The sequence below is a fragment of the Crocodylus porosus genome, unplaced genomic scaffold (assembly GCF_001723895.1).
Source record: "Crocodylus porosus isolate Cpor-Errol unplaced genomic scaffold, CroPor_comp1, whole genome shotgun sequence".
NCBI classification, from domain to species: Eukaryota; Metazoa; Chordata; order Crocodylia; family Crocodylidae; genus Crocodylus; species Crocodylus porosus.
The window spans coordinates 2,319,046-2,334,822 of record NW_017728942.1 but is presented as its reverse complement, the minus strand read 5'-3'; positions in this window follow the sequence as shown (position 1 = coordinate 2,334,822).

The window sequence follows — 15,777 nt, the reverse complement described above, 5'->3', positions numbered from 1 at the left end:
AAGGACATATGCAAAATTCTACAATTAGGACAGGACAGTTCCATGTACTGCTACAGGCTGGTGACTGACTGGCTAAGCAGCAGCTCTGTAGAAAAGGACCTGGGGGTTACAGTGGACAATAAGCTAGATATGAACAAACAGTGTGTACTCTTTGCAAAGAAGGCTGATGGCATAGCGTAGAGGTGGCCAAACCACAGCTCACCAGCCATATGCAGCTCACCAGAATGGTATTTGTGGCTTCAGGGGACAGTGCCCCAAAGCTCCACCCACTTCTCCCCACCCAAAGCAGCTCCGGGAGACAGCGCAGCTCGACACCTCCCACTGTTCCAGGACTGCCAGCTCAGGCGCTGGGCTGCCAGGGCAGGAAAGCCAGCATGGGGGAAGCTGGAGTGGTTTACTCAGCACCCACCCCACCCCACTGTCTCTCCAACTTTGGTGGAGGATCAGATGTGGCACCTCTGGCCACCCCTGGCATTGTGGGTTGCATTAGTTGGAGCGTTGCCAGCAGATCAAGTGGAGTGATTTTCCCCTTCTATTTTGCACTGGAGAGGCCATATCTGGAGTACTGGGTCCAGTTTGGGCCCCCCACTACAGAAAGGACATGGGCAAATTAGAGAGAATCCAGCAGAGGTTAACAAAAATGATTATGGGGCTAGGGCACATGACTTATGAGCAAGGATCTTGGCTTTCTCTGCTTAAAAATCACAAGTTCTCAGCTAAAAATTGCAAATGCTCTGATTAAAAAAACTAATACTTGTGTTTTTCCAAGATTAAAATGAAACAGCACTTTATATAAAGGTATTAGTTGAACACAATGTTTTATTGGTATATTTACACTTTTAAAGCAATTTGGAAGCCTACCAGTATCTCAATCATTATAATAAAATAAATTCTAAATACCTACATATTTTGGCATTTGATTTTCAAGTTTTTATTATGGAAAATCAGGCCTCCCTCTGCCCCCTCAGTTCACCAGGATGTGGGTCCATCTGTGACTGCCCCTCCTCCCCTCACCACTGCTTTGTGGTTCTAAACAGCCTTGATATGCTGGTACCCTGCCCATGCTATTGCCCCTCCCTCCCAAGCCACAGGCCTATAGCCCTTCTGGTACCCCTCACTCCAAACCTACAGCCCCCTGGGCCTGGTCAGTGCCCCTCATCCCTGACCCATATCCCCCCAACACTGCCAGTGCTACTCATTCCCTACTCACAGCTCCCCACCTTCCCCAGCCCTGCCAAAAGGTGCTCCCAGCTGCCAGCGTTATGTGGCCAGGGACCCAGGTCCACAGCCCCCTGCCCCCCAGCAGCACCCAAGCCCCAGCTGCTGCCTGTGGGAGGCAGCAGTTGCTGCAGCCAGTGAAGTGCAGAGCCATGGGGGCAGCACAGCTGGAACAGAGCCATGGGGGGAAAGCTTCAGGCAGCCCAGTGAGCAGTGCAGTGGGCAGGGCTGTCACAGCAGGGCGAGGTGGGGTGGGGGGGCTCAGTGTCACATCTGGGAGCCCCACACCACCATGGAGAGGCACCCCTTGCCTGCCCGGCAGCAGCGGAGGACACAACTCCATGCCGCCACACCTGCTGCTGCCAGGAGGGTTGGGGTTCCTCATTGTGATGGCACAGAGCTCCTGGCAGTGGCACCAAGCCTCCCTGCCCCACCCTACCATGTCCCGTTCTGTCCTGCTGTGCCAGGTCCCACCTGCTGGGGTGTTGGTGGGGAGTCCCAGCCTGCAACCACCCCCACCCTGTGCACAGATCTGGAAGGCATGTACCCTGTATGCCCACTCCGGGAAGGCATGCAGCAGCAAGGAACCAGATCTCCAGCCACCCCGAAAGCAAACCACCCGCAACTCCATCCTGTTTTTCACCTGGGCACTGCAGCCACGCATTTCTGCCCAGGCCCGAAGCCCTAGGTCCTATGTACCAGCCTGGCTGGGCAGTGGCCCCAGCCCCACCCAATTCCCTCCCTCCCTATGGGAACCTCAGTCCCCTCCCTGACTTCCCTGCAGGGAGCTGCTCTCATGCACCTGACTGCCACATGGTGCCTGCTGCCTGATCACCCTCCTCCCACTCCCCCCAGCACCTTGCAGGCTGGAGCTCTGCCAACTTGCAAGGGGAAACCCACCACTTCCTGTGTTTTTTCTCCTTTAAAGAAGAAAATCTGCATTTTTTTCTCCTTAAAAAGAGAAAATCCATGTTTTACAGTGTTTTTCTGTGGTTTCCCTGTTTATGAGGTGAGGCAGAGGGGACTGGACTCATTAAGTCTGGAGAAGAGAAGATTGGGGATTTACTATAAACCTTCAGGGGGGTTTCAAAGAGGATGGAGCTGGACTGTTCTCAATGGGGGCAGATGACAGAACAAGGAGCAATGGGCTCAAGTTTCAGCAAAGAAATTTTAAGCTGGATATTAGGAAAATCTGCCTCACAAGGAGGGTAGTAAAGAATTGGAACAAGTTACCCAGAGAGGTTGTGGACTCTCCATCCTTGGAGGTTTTTAAGGCCTGGCTATTCAAAGCTTTGACTAGTATGATTTAGTTGGGGATGGTTCTGCTTTGAACAGGGGGCTGGACTAGATGTGACCTCCTAAGGTCCCTTCCAACCCTTATTTTCTATGTTTCTATAAATTTAAGCCAACTGTGGAAATCCTATCAACTCTAATAGGAATCATATCAACAGGTTTCATTCTTAGGGGTCCATTCAACAACGGATGTGCATGTGGACAATTCCTGTTGCATTCAGCCAAGTGCAATCAGATTTGAGAGCACTTAGCACTTCCTAGAACAGGACCATATACATGGTGGGACTTCCAGTAAGATTTTTTACTGGTTTTCCCTAACTCCAGTTGATAATTAGTTGCCAAATAAGAGCAGCTGGGTTTATTAATTATTAATCAAATGGCTCCTAAGGCACTTGCTCCCTCAGTAGCAACCAGTGACCAGGTGACAAATTGTAGACGTCTGCTACTGGAACCATCACTATTAGGCCAGTGCTACTGAGACATAAGGTATGAGGTATGCAAATCAGTGGTTTACAATGGATTACTAGCAAGCTTTTTTTTTGTGCTTTCAGCTACTTTTTGTCCTCTCCAATGAGGGAATTTTTTTTCCTCTGAATGATTATTGGGAGCACGCAGCATGAATGGCAGTGTGAATACACAGTGCTGTTCAATACAGTTAGACAATCAAATAAGAAGCTCCTTCAGAAATTCAGTCCCCTCCCAGAACAGCAACACTTTTTTATATCTCTACATCCAGTATTTGCCTACTCGATATGTAAACCTGGTAAATGAAGCCAGCTCAAGGACTGTTTGCTGTGTCTGAGTGCAGCCCCACACAATGGGCTGGCAATGCCTGAGATCATTTCCTTTCCTGCCTTTCATATCACTGAACTGAAACCATCACTCCTGTCAAAAGCAAGGACTGCAGATGAAAGGCCAGTGCATTAAGACAGCACATAATTGTCAGTCTCTGAGTTTCTGACATTAATCGTTTTACTTAAAGAAGACAGTGGAGTGCTTTTCTATTTTTTTCTTCAATTGCCAACACAGGAGTTAGTCTGGATAAAAATTAAAAAAAATAAATGACTGAAGATTTTTGCTAATTAAAAGTAATGTGTTTTCCCATTTTTTGGCAATTTCATAACACAAAACACTTACTTGGGGGCCACAGGGGGAAACAAACTGAGACGGATAAAAAATGTTTTGTGTTCATCCAAGCAAGACTATGTTAATGCACATTATCCCATTAATGCACATCAACATCGGGAATAAGCGCGCCAATGCAAGCAAGAAGCATACACTTATCATCATTTGATAACATGTTTAATGACAGATTGACGGTTGATTTGCAAATGTGAACTGGCATCAATGTTGCTAACTTCAGCTTCTGCCGCCTCCTCTGCTATGCCAGCATATTTATGTGCATAATTTGATTTCGCAGCCACACTGTTAGTACATTTTTAATATTAACTATGCAAGAACAGACAGCCGAACTTAAGTTGCACTGATGGTTTGAGTTCATTAGATTGAAAAAGATGGGCAATGATGACAAAGATGGAGATGGCAGTGCAACATCAAAGAGGCAACACTTAACAAACACACTCCATTTTGAACAAACTGAACTAACACATTTCATGTTGTCTGCTGCAGCAGAGCCCTTATGTACAACAGTAAGGAAAAAAAAATATGTTTCTGCCCTGGGCATACTGACAGCAACTCTACAAGAAGCTTAGCAGGCTCCTGGACATACCGTTGTAAGATATTTCACTCCTTTCTTCCAGGGATAGGGCTTGATTCTTGTATAATGTCCGAGTGGAGACGGTGTAATTGAGATGACTTCCAGAGCAGGTACTCCTGATTTACATCAATGCAAATAAGAGCCCCTGCTCTCTTTCCCCTATTTCGCTTTTCACAGTATTCTTTATGAAGAATAAAAAAAAGGATTTTGCTGAGAGCTCAGTTCTTGTATGTAGGATGTGCCGTACAGAAGGGTGAGATCAGAAACCATGCGGCTTGATCCTACAGGGTGCAGTGTTCCCTGATTCCCAGTGAAGTCAGGCGGCACTGGTGGAGCTCAGCACCCGGTAGGATTGGACCATGCCTTTCTCTACTTTGGTGATTTAATTCTGCTCTGAAGGGAACTTGTACCAATGAACTGGGAAGAAAATATTTCATCCTCCGTTCACATTAAAGTCTGGGCATATACTGCGTCTAGTTTTAATTTGCTTGTTGTGCAGCAATATATAATAAATTTGAGGCAGTAGCTTTATGGTGTAAGCTGTAATTTTCAATTTTACGATACACACTGACCATCTACAGGACTCTGACCATATAACCTAAGTCACTGCAAGTAGCTTGTAATGTTAGTACTTTGAAACATGGTGCAACAATGATTTAGACACACAATTAGACAAACTGGGCCTTCAACAATTCTCAGCTGCCTAAGTTATTGCTGAACGGCTTAATAAACATATAGCATGCAGGCCTCAATTCAGCAAAGCACTTAAGAATGTTCTTAAGTTAGTTTCTAATCAGCACCTATGATAATTATAATAACTATTATAAAAGGCTGCCACTATTGATGACTAGGAACCTTAATTATGGCCCAGAACCCCACTGTGCTAGGCACTGCGCAAACAGAGAACAAAAATATCGTCCTTAAGCATGTCAGTGGGACTTCAACAGGTGCTCAAATGCCTCCTTGTGCAGCGACAGCCCACTTAAGTGTGGCCAGAGATTGCTGGGAAGCCGTGGGGAACAAAGAAATGTCCGTGTCTCTAGTAGTGACACACTCCGCAGAAGTAAACTATCAATAGTAAAACGCTGTATTTGAATACCTCCCCGTGTCTGAGGCTTTCAAGACACTTTGTTACACAGACACTCTTAGTATCTGCATGAATTACAGCATAGATGCATCCATTAGAAAGGGAAACCAAGGAATACAGCAATAAAGGAAATTACCCAGTGTCACTCGGTGAGTCAGCAGCAGAATCGGGAACAGAACCCAGCAATCCTGATACCCTGTCGCTTGTATGAACTAATAGATACGCCACCTCCCGCTAGGATGCTTTCTTTACCTATGAAAAATGTTCTCACTGTGCTCTCCTATCTAAAAATGCTTCATGTAAATAAATCTTCGTCAAGGAAGCCCATGGTCCTTAAGAAGCTTATATCTAAGGGCAAAACTGTCCTAACTAGTGGCAGATACAACTATCTTAAGCACTGCCAGCATGATTGGCATAATACAAGAACAACAGAAGGCTGTATGATCTCTGGTTTCAGGAGTCTGTGAACAGATGGACAGCACAGAACATAGTAGGAGACCTCCAGGAACTCATGCTGAAATATGGTGCCTGTAGGACTTCTTACTACTATGTATTGTTTATATTGTACGGGTGTCTAGATTCCCTAGGCAGCTTCAGGGTCCAATATGATAGGTGCTATTCAAGTACACAGGAAGAGATTGTTGTTATCCTGACTTCTTTTGCCTAATTTTGTGGGGCTACTAGTTTTATATAGAATTGACACCTTTGATCATATTTAGTATCTCCCAAGAACTCCAAGACCTGCTATGGACCCTTTGCCCCATGTAGGGTTGGGGCATTGGAGCTGTGATGATCCAGAAAATATGCAAGCAGCAAAAGGCTTTTTGATGCTATCTTTTATTAGCCTAACAATATAGTTGGAATATGTTAGGAAATATTTGGGCATAGAAGGCCCTTCCTCAAGTCTGGGAAAGAAGCAGATACAGTCTAAGCAAAATACCACAAGCCATTATGACTATAATCTTATTCAAGTAAAGGTGCTATATTATTTGGAAGTGATCTTCGTGTTGGTACAGAGCTTTCAGGTGGCTTGTGCCTTTCTCTGTCCCCTTTGTGCCAAGCCGAGTCCCAATCCACCTGGCGGCACACTCCACAGGCCCTGTTGAGTCACCCTGTGTTCAGGTGCTAAAATCCTGCATGAAATTATAGGAGAATTTGTGCTGACAAAGGGGGGCAGGTGGCTTTCATTAACTCCACTGAGGATACAAGAAATGCTGGAACCTCTCTCAAGACAGAGGAATTAAGGACTGGGATAGAGGAGTCCTGCAGAGAGGAATCCAAGAAAGAAGCCAAGCTCAGCAGGAAGATTAGGTTTAGTTTGTTATTATTTAAGATAATGTAGCATTGTCAGCAGCCCCTGCCACAGTCTGGGGCAGGATTGTACAGAGATGCTGCGTTTCTTGGTCTGTGAGCAAAATACTTGGAAAGCTACATGGTCGGTCCCTATCCAGCAGCCTCCAGAAAGCTCAACATCCAAAGCATCACAGCCTGAATGAGTTTACAGCCTTTTCTAATCACAGTTATCTCTGCTACGATGGTGGCTCCCCTCTCCCCTATCTTACAAAGGCTACATTTCTTCCTCTCTGTTACTGAGTAGCTGCAGATGCCACTTTGTTCGGTGTGATTTATAGGTGATAGCTAATGTTCAGTTATAATTCCCCATTTTAGACATGAAAAATAGCCTGTAATGCTCAACACAAGGGCTTCTCAACAATGATATATAATTTAAAAATTAACACAAGGACAGAGGAGACTCTGGATCTTGAACTAGGGACTCTCTCATTCAAAGGTTAAATCTCTACAAGGTGGGCTAAAGGAATTACTTGAGTTATTAAGTAAATGCCTCTGCTGTGTTTTCCCAGTACTTTAGCTGCTACGGTCTTTTCCAGTTCAACTGTGCTCAGTCTGAGCATGTTCAAAGTGCAAATGAACAGGGCACAGTGTTCACACATTTGCTTTTTTCAGTGTCAAACAATGTGGGGCTTTTCAGACCCAAAGGTCGAAGTGGAAGGTCTTAAGGAAAGTCTCCGGGGAAATTATGGTATTGGTCCTCATGTCTTTTTTATAACAATATAAAATAATGGTAGTAATGCTTCACAACTCTATTCGGCCTTCCATTCCAAAGCATGTTACAAATGAAATAAGTAATTTCTGTAACACCTTCTTCAATATAAGTAATCTGGTGGATTTTGTGGTTCAGCTCATGTGTTTGAAAAAACAGGCCTTGAAGCCTCACAGTGCCAGTGACTAGGTAAGTATCCATTTTATACGGAAAGAAGGCACAGACAAATGTTGTTCACAGGGTGAAACAATGATGGACTTCCCATATTTTATCCGTAAGATCATTCTTCCTATGGTGTGCCAGGCAGACACCAATTCGCTAGGCCTGAACCAGTTCTACGGTCCAAAGTTTTGCCAGCATAGCTATGTGTTATCATCGTGAAGAAATCACATGGGTGACTGACATAGCTATGGTGGCAAATTCTACTTACGTTGACACAACCTCTATCAGCAAGAGAGTCCCTTTGTCTGCATAGTGTACACAGTTTGGGGAGGAGGTTAAACAATAGCAGCAAATTAAGTCTTTTCATCAGCAAAAGCTATATATTCATGATAGCGCTTTTGCCAGCATGCCTTTTCCATTAGATCTTTGTAATATGTATTAGCCCTTCCATAGCTCGGAGGTTATTAGGGTTCCTAAGTGCTGAACTATGATGCAGAAAACCATGCAGGAAGAAGAGAGCCAGGAATGGAAGTAGTGGGTGAAGGCTGTGCGTAACATATTTGGATTTGACATTTCTTCTATTTTCATTTTTTTTGTTCACAACAATCTGATCTTGCCTCTGACTTAGGTGTCTGTTGCTGCACTCTGGTTAACCCTGTCTCACTCTGGCACCAAGTAGTTACATTTATGGATTGCAAATTTATTGACATTTGACATTTGCATCAGCTTTCACCTGATCAACAGGAGCCTCTGCCGCCAAAGGGAATAATTATGGGAGATTTCAACAGCCCTGGGAATGCCAAAAAGGTCATTAAATCATATTGCAAAAACAATGTGTTCATACATTTAGTCCTGTCAGTAAATCTTCTGGTTGATGTCTGGACCACCTACTGATGGAACTCAAAGAGAGGGGGGACGGAGAGAATCAGGATAAATTAAATTAAAACCTAGTAACATGAAGCCTAGCACAGTGGGATCTTTAATTTGCCACTTTATGAATCCAGAATAAGCAAAAAAACCAGTGGTTCGACTCTATCTAAGTTAAGTCCTCCCATATACAAAGGGCATGATTTAATAATCCTGAGTAATGTGTACGCCTCACATTATTCCATACAGTTTATATGTGGGAGGTGCGGGATACAGAAAACATATGGTACAAGGAAAACAAATTACAGGTTGTTCCTTTGGCTACACTTATTAATCTTGCTGGTATTTTTTCATACTTGAAATATGGATGGAGAAACTTTCTCCTTAATCCCCTTGGAAAATGTTGAGAGCTTATTTTTGATTTATAAAATAAGGCCATCACATTGGGAACATTAAAAATAACGAGTCTCTTGGATTGATAAAACCACTCCCAGCTTATTAAATAGGCTAAACAGCTCCCCTTCCAGTCCTCTACCTCACAGTACTCTGAGAGAAAGGCATACAAGGCGTGAGAGGACAGCAAATATAGCTGACCAGTTGTGGTCTAGACATGGAAGAGATGGGTCTCGAGTCACCAGCAGCTTGCACCACAATGCATGCAATGTGCACTTTAAGATAAGTGAGTATAAAGTAGGCACAAAATAGCACCATACTACAATAGCAGTTTTACATCCACTTTGCACAGGAAAAAAATAATATAGTGTGCAAAGTAGTGGTGAAACAGGCAATAGGACTCTACTCCTGTCATCTTAGGGCTTAATCCAGTACCCAGATAAATCCAGTGAGCCCATAGAGAGAAAGCTGGTAGCCACCAGGGTTCAAGACACCAGATTTTCAGACCAGGGCCAGTTTCTTGGATTGTCCTCACAAATAAAGACAATGCTGTCCTGAAAGAGTTGGTATAACTTGCTGTCTGGGGCTTAGTTTACAAGCATATATAAAGATTGCAGATACTGGACACAGTAAGGCAGCCTACTTCTAAGCAAACATATCTATTAGGATAATATCACAGCATCTACGTGACTCAGCCATTTCAAGTAACTGGTATGAACCCCGATGCAAACATGTGATAACTTTGTGAGCATTCATGAACTAGGGCAGAGTGACTTTTGCCTTTTTTGGCCAGGTACACTTTTACCAGTATAAGTGATTGGAAACCAGGCTATACCTATAACAAGTTTGGCATGCATGGACTGATTTGAAAATGGCAGAACCTGGTTTGATGCTGGTTGGGAGTCCCTCCACAGAGGTGGGACAGTTTTAAATTTCCCAAGTACATACCATGGTTTTAGTGTTCCCTACGTGTTACCTGTTCATAGGTGATTTCAACACAGTGTCACTGTTTATTACCTGTTACCTGGATCCTAAGTGTATGCATCTTAATGTTACTGTCCCTTTCCCCTGTCCCTTTCTCCCTAGCCTGGTGGCTTGTGACCATAATCCTCACCATCCCCTACATAAAAGTTGAAACGTCTCTTGTTGGCTCCCCGTACCAGTTCCTGGGGTGTAGGGTTTGGTACACCTATACTTACCTTAGTACAGGGAATAATATGGAAGACAGAGAGAGACCCAATGTCAAGGACACTAAAGGCTGCTTTTCCCTTCCATTGTTTTACCAACACAGAATAGGAGGCACCCTTCAGGGCTGCCTAACCAGCAGTTCAGACTTCATATTTCCCTGTGACTGGGAAATAAGGAGGTAGCTAGTATGAAACGGGCACAGTACGATCCTGTTCTTATCTGAGGAGCAGGAAGTACTAAGAACAGAGAAGTCACAGAAAGACATATCAGTGCACAACTGCTGGGCATGTGTCCCATTACAAGAATACTTAGTATCAGGGAGTAAAATATGAATGCAAAGCATGAGAATTACTCACTTTTAGCCGCAGGCTATGGCCTTAACTGTGCATTGCCACCCAGCCCTATACTGGCAACAGCGCCAACATCCCCACAGGAGTATTGGGAGCCTGGGTACCTCACGCAAGTAAAAATGCTTCTGGGGAATTCATGAAGGTGCATAAATGCTGTGTGGCCCTTTCAAAAGTGTAGGTATGATGGAAGGAAAATGAAGACTACAGGGCAGGCTCATAGTCTTCACACCTCTTCTGACATGCTGGAGTTGCTTTGAAAGTTAACTGTGTTACTTGTTCAAAACATTCAAGTGGACAAAAGGATGTACGAAGGACTCAACCCACCATTACAACCACCTGTGCAGAGGCCAAAACAGCAGCATACGCTAATGCAAGTAAGGCATGAAGCACTACCAAAGGAATAGGATCTATTTCTCCCTTAGTCCTTCTTCCTCCTCAGGCCACCCCCTTTTACAACTTGTCTCCATGGCTAAGTACAGACAGTCAAAAAGCACAAGGCAGAATCGATCCAATCTTCATGTTTTTCTCTCAGTTGCATAAATTAAACCGATAAAGATCTGAACTCACCTGCACTTTTCACTTGGGAAAGGCAGGCAGAGGCCAGAAGGTGGGGACACTTGAGCATGGCTCTTAGCCTCCCAGACATTGCTCAGCCCAGCCCAGCCAAATGGGGGCCATCCCTGATTGGCTGCCCAGAACATGCCCCCAACTCCCTGTTGTCCCCTTTCTGGGGAGGGAAGCCCCCTGTCTTGGTACCAGTGCCCATGGGGGGTTGGGAGGGGGGCTTCCCCCAACCCAGGCCCAGAATCCCCCTGCTCAGGGCCACCCTGCCCTAAGGAGCCAAGGGGAATCCCCTCTTCCCCCAGCTTGACTCTACCACTGCCACAGGAGGGAGGGAGAAGGATTCCCTCAGGCTGGTCCCACACCCGTGCGGCCAGGTGTGAGGACGTGGAGAGGAGCCCTGTACAGGGTTTCCCCCAGCACGGCCCAAGGTCCCCCAGCCTGTGGCTGGCCCGGCCCGGGGAGTGGTGAGCCACTGGTTTGGCTCTGCCACTGCCGCAGGTGGGATGGTGGGGCATTCCCCCAAGCTGGATGCCTGTCTGTATAGCTGGGGGTGGGGGTGGGGGGAAAGGGGAGCACTGCACCTTTGGGGAAGGCTTCTGCCAGCCTGGCCTGCTTCCCCCCACCCACCTGTGGCGAAAGCAGAGCCCAGCTGCCAAGCCACATGGGAGATGGAGACGGGGGACTCCCCTCAGCTCCCTCAGCAGCCAGGGCTGGGGCAGGGGGCTCTGTCCCCCCACACCTCCCCGCAGGGCTGACAGGTGCAGGGAGGACACAGGCTGGGGCGCAGAGGCAGAGACTCAAAGACTGCTGGGTCAGCTCTGACAGCCAGGGGAGAGGCCAGCTAAATGCTGGGCTGGAGCAGTGGAATGGGAGCCACGTTTCAGCAGGATGCCCTGTGAAGGAGGGTTGTGGGAGGGCTGCAGAGCATCCTGGGATACTGGGGGGCCGCAAGGTAACTCGAGTCAGGAGGGGATCTAGGACAGAAGTTCAATACACTGGTTTAACCTAAATCAGTTAAGAGTTATACTACAACCATCCAGGTTCATCTTAAACTGGTTTTGGCCATTTTGAAACTGGTCATTGTGAACTGAACTTTGGTTCTGTTACAAGTTGAAATTGGTTCTTGATCATTTATACTGGTTTAGGTGTCATTTCTTTCCCTAGCCTATAAGGCAAGGGAAACGACACATCTGGTTTCTTGACCAGAGGAGAAATGAATGGGTAGAAGGACATAATATGTATAAGTTGGCACTTATTGATTGCTCTGTTGTCTGATCTTATCCAAATGGCGTAGAAGGTGTGAAAGAGAACGGCCCAGTAAAATACATTTCAACCACCTACAACTCTCCCTTCCTTCTGCATTTGAAAATGTCAGTGCTGCACCCTCCACTTTCTTTAACAAGGTTTATCATTGTTCTTTGATTGTCTAGGACAATAAATGGTTAGAAATGAGCATATATCACTGAGAAATCTTTGCCTGCCCCTTCCCCCAAGCAGTGTCATAAAAATGTACAAATTCACATTAATAATGAAGTGCATTTCCCTGAGAAGCCACTGTGTATCTCAGGGAGAGCAGGCAAGGTGGCAGTTGCTGCAGAGTTTCCTATTAAAGAGCAGAGCAAATACTCATAAATCTGATGAGGGGCCAAAGCACATGTTAGGGCTGTCTCCCTCTTAATGGAACCTTTTCTGAAATGAAAAAATATATATCTCGATATATTCAGCGTATTCATTAGAACATGACAATCCCCCCTACTTCCTTCCCTCCCCCTCCCCCCACACTGTATATATTCACCCCTGTGAATGCTAGTGCTGCATATTATTTTTAGAGGAAATGTGCAAATTACCACAGGGAAGTTAATTTTTCGACACCTGCTCCTTTGCCCTGCTTCGGGGAGCTCCTAACCTTCATCCCTGCCCTGGTGTGGGTCAGACCTGCCCTTGCTTCTCTTGTCTTCTTTCTGCCTGCCCGCCCCCGTGGTACTCAGATGCCATAGAGGTGGTCCAGGTCTGGGGCGCTGTATGTCTTGAACTGGATATCAGAAAAAAAAAGTCTTCATTGAAAAATCCTAGCTCTTCATCAAAAATAACGCCCCCCCACCCAAAGTATTTGGGTCAAAACCAGACCTGTTTCAGTGAAATGTTGCCACAGTGTCCTATAGAAACGGTAGCTTGTGCCTTACTGCCCCATTCTCCTCTCTGGGTTGAGGTACCTGGTCAGCCCACCTCTTCTTCGATGCTGCGAGGACATAATACATCGTGGGATTGGGATGGCTGCAGCGTATCTAGAGCAGTGAAGTCTGGCTGGGATGCCCAGCCCACAGGAGAGAATGGGGATGCGAGCTGAGTGAGATATGACTCCCAGGGCACACCTTATCAACATTCCTGTCGTTTTCCAGTATTTCATTTTTCAACAGAAAAAAATCAGAAGTGTTCACAGAAAGAAGATACCTTTTGTTGAAAAATCCAATTATCTGTGGGAAAATACAATTTTTGTCAGAAAAAATTTCAATCAAGAAGGCCATACTGATTTGCTTTGGTAAGTAGAAATTGCACTGCCTGTTCTGGCACAAGGTGGCAAAGAAAGGAGCCTTGCCTTCTCCTTTACACCCACTTGCCAAAGGTAGACACGACAGTGGCCCCTGCTAGTACTCCCAAGACACAAAACCCATGCAAAGCAGCTAGACAGATGCTAACTTATGATGGATGAGGTGCTAACTTATCCCAGGGCTTCCTCAAAGATTAGCAGCTTTGCATCATCCTGTTCAGTTCTGTATCTGAATGGCAAAAATCTGGCCCTTGCTCACAGTCTGCAAGTCCTGATTCACTGCTGTTTCCTTTATACGATGCTCTTAAAACAGACACTGTCACATTTATAAACCCGTCTATCTGTACAAGCGGCTGTGTTCTGTGCATTGCTTGTTCTACTGCTGCTACGTGATGAAAAAAATGTGGACACAAAGGGCTTGATTCAGATCTCTGCTATACTGGTATCAATCATATGCAACTCCATTGTGGTACAGAGGCAGCACCAAGGATCAGCTAGCACAGATGCTTGTGCAGAGCTCTAAGAAAGCCAGTGGACAACACTGCATAGGTGCATTGCAGTAAGACAGAATAAGGCCCCAAATGTACATTATGGCAATAAGTAATGATAACCGCTCCCCCGTTTTAGTCATTAAACCACGTGTATATATTTTTTTCATCTTCCATCTGTGTTCCATCATGTTTGTACAGAGCATTCACCTTCATAAATTAAATTATTTTTCTTGAAAGACACTTTAGAGGGCTGGTGGCTACTCCTATCCTTTCCCTTTGTTCCTGCTATTTGCTATTTGATTGGTGAGGTGGTAAGTATACAAGTAAAATTCAGGGATTCTTCCTATGAAATTGCATTAGATAAAAATGTTCTGCTATAGATCATGAAGTCTGAAACATTTAATAAAAATGGACATGGCAAGCAAAAAGCAGGACACTGATAGCCCTTTGGAAATGAATGCTTGAGAAAGTAGGTCCAATTAAAGTCCTTAAGATCTGGCTGGAGTATTTAGATATTGACTCTTTTTGGGGATAATTTTGGGGGGCATGGAGTGTCACTTCCTACATGTTACATATGGTGTCTAGGACAAGGCAGGCTGACCTCCCTGGTCCCTAGGTGATGTTAGTGTTAAATAACAATAATTCATCTTATTAGCAATATAACCCTTGCTTGTAAAAGTCAAATAAACCAGCATTAAGGTACCTTAAAAAAACACCAGATCCAATCCTGCTCCCATCCAAGTCACTAAAACAGCTCTTGTTGGTTTAAAAACAATCAGGAGCAGGGTGACGTAGAAATCTTTTCCCTTTCCACAGACATTTTCAAGATGTAAAATGTCCCCTGTTCTGCTGCTTTGGCCTTCTCAAGGTTTCTTTTTGCAAGAAGAGAGGTACCAATCCACCTCGGAACAGCGAATAGTCCCAGGGTTAGAGCATTCACGTGGAACGCAAGAAAAGCAGAGAGAGTGAGAGCGAGGTCCTCCCATCCCTGAACAGCTAGTCGCCTAGGGGTTAGGGCATGTATGGGAGGATGTGGGCGATTCAAGCTTCTGCTCTGCCTTTCTCCCACAGCCTAGGTGACTGCCCTAACCACCTGGCTCTTGGCTATTCGCAGATGGATTTCCCAGCATTTTGTCTGAATATTGCTGACCTGCTGAACAATGAGTGCAGATCAGGTCCTTCGTTTGCAATGAGCCTTCTCCACTAATGGCTAGTGCTGTGTCTCCATCCACCGATTTTGATGGTGAATTCTGCTTACAAACCGATGGTATGACAAAGGCAGCCATGCTCTAAGACGCCCTATTCTCTTGAGTTTATTAATTGTTTGCGCTTGTCGTTATGGGGGTGAGCAGGATGAAGAGTGGGCTGAATTCTCTAATTCCCAAACCTGGGCACCTGACTCAAGCAACCGTCTTAGTCCCATGTAACACTGACATTGGCTAATAGCCGAACATGACATTCAACGCAACTCCTGTTGTTTCAGAGGAGAGATGAGAAAATAAAATGCACAAAAAAGAAGGAGGGGGAAAAGAATCTTCTATTTTGGTATACTTAACACATACAGTTATCTATGTGTCCTATATATCATTTAACAAATTGCTTTGCAATTCTTACAGGGCGTGGTATAATGACTGATTTAAAATCACTGCATTGCTTAAACTGCATTGTTCTTCATCAAGTTGAGTCATTTTTATGTGAAGTGTCAAGCTCTCTAACAAATAACTGCTGCCAGACAAATCAAGTTCCTCATCTTAAAGCTACGGCTAAATAGTTTATAGCTTTAATCTGCTCACTGAGGTGTGCAGTCTATGACAGTAATTATAAATGCAAGGAGAAA